This window comes from Helianthus annuus, chromosome 13, assembly GCF_002127325.2.
Source record: "Helianthus annuus cultivar XRQ/B chromosome 13, HanXRQr2.0-SUNRISE, whole genome shotgun sequence".
In the NCBI taxonomy this organism is placed as follows: domain Eukaryota; kingdom Viridiplantae; phylum Streptophyta; class Magnoliopsida; order Asterales; family Asteraceae; genus Helianthus; species Helianthus annuus.
Genome location: NC_035445.2, coordinates 22,997,062 through 22,999,113, shown reverse-complemented (window position 1 = coordinate 22,999,113; position 2,052 = coordinate 22,997,062).

Genomic DNA, 2,052 nt, shown 5'->3' with positions numbered 1-2,052 from the left:
AAAGAATATTAATAGTTCCTCCTAGAACACCTTGCACATTCATTTAAATAAGCATTTGGAGAGGGGGCCCAAGCCTTTATTGTCTTAGGTCGTGCAGGGTTATTAAGAAATGTAATTTCAATATCCCGAAGATTAAATAAAGATGGCGCTCCCTGTTGGGATTGAACCCTACTAAAGGAACAATTGATAAAGCCAAAACTGGATCAGATCAGTGGATTCACAATAAACAGTTGTTTGCATCAGTCTTTCCCCTTGAATGTGGCCTAACATCTGATATCCTCTAACTACTGACCTTCTACAACAACTGATGATCTATAACAACGGCTGAACACTCAAAGACTGTTGAAGACTAAGCACTGATGCTCAATCTACTGATATGGTTTAAATACTGCTGAAGACACAAAGTACTGCTGGGATTATAACAGTGGAATGAGAAGCAGTAGTTTACTGTGTAGTTTGTATTATTTGTAATAAGTAGTTTAGTAAGCAGTGTTTGTATAGATCAGTGGTTATAGGTTGTTAGGAGGTTAGATGTCACTTTCATGGTGACGTCAGCAAAGATGCTTCAGTGGTTTGTTCTATACTATAAATAGAACAGTACCCGGTACAGTTCTATTAGCTCTCTTCATCACCAAGTCATTCTGTATGAACATTTACTGTGAGCTCAGGCTGAGGGGGAGACTTTGTGCATGCATGCAATAGTTTTGTTTATTGTAATCAAATACAATCATTCGATTCTATGTTAAACATGTTTGCTTAAAATTGTTCTCTCTTTGATTGTATTGAAAGTTTATTCATCTATTTCTGCTGCAATTGTTTCTGTTTCATCTTCATTTTAGTTAAACAAACACAATCATATCAAACTCAGATCCTAACAATTGGTATCAGAGCTTGGATAGTCACACTTGATCTAACAATCATTTTGACGTAAAAGTTCAGCTCCAAATCGTTGATACTTTTAATTGTTCGTTTTTGTTGTAAAACAGAGTAAGGTATAATCATGTACAAAGTTGATTATTCAGTGCCTGAAAAATAACCAGAATGACGTCACAATCACAGGATGCCAATAATAACATTGGTTCACTCTTCAAACCACCTATGTTGAAGAGATCTGAATACAACATCTGGGAGCGAAGGATGGGTCACATCCTAGCTCAACAGAATACCGGATGTTGGAAGTCGGTTATCTTTGGACCACATGTTCCAATGGTGCCGAGTGCTGAGGATCTAAAGGTCATGGTTCCTAAGAAAATTGAGAACTATACTGAACAGGCTTTTCAGAAAATTGAACTAGATGCCAAGGCATTTAGCATTGTTGCATCTGCACTACCAAATGAGATCTATGCTGGACTGTTACACTGTAACAGTGCCAAGGAATTATGGGATGCACTTAAGGAACAGTTTGGGGGGACTAAAGAAGTGATTGAAAATAACAGGGAAATTTTGAATCAACAATATGGAACCTTTTATCATATTAACGGTGAATCATTAACACAACAGTTTGAGCGATTTAGCTGTCTCCTAAGTGAACTAAAACTTGTTAAGGTTGAATTTGCTAATGCAACACAAAATAGTAGGTTTCTTAGGTCACTTCCTGATATGTGGGACATAATTGCTTTTGTAACCAGGAATTCTGTTGGGTTCAAAGATCTGACCCTAACCCAGCTTCATGGTAGACTCCTGACCTATGAAAGGGAGTTGAACCAGAAAAACAAGTTACAAGAGTCTGGAAAAGTTGCAGATGACTATTCATTTGGCAGCATAGCTCTTTTGGGTCAGGAAGAATCTGGTAGTAGTAAGGATCAGGGTTATGATCATTACATTGACATAACAGCTGGTGGAGCTTTTAATAACTCTGATTCTTACTCATCCAATTATGCTTTTACAGCTAACGGAGAAAACCAGAATTCTGATAATTTGTGCTTTGAACTCAATGATCTCCAACATTTTGATCCAACTGATTTAGAGGAAATGGACATATTACACCAACTTGCATTGCTAAGTGTTAGAACCAGCAAATTTTACAAAAGGACAAGGAGAAAATTCCCAGGG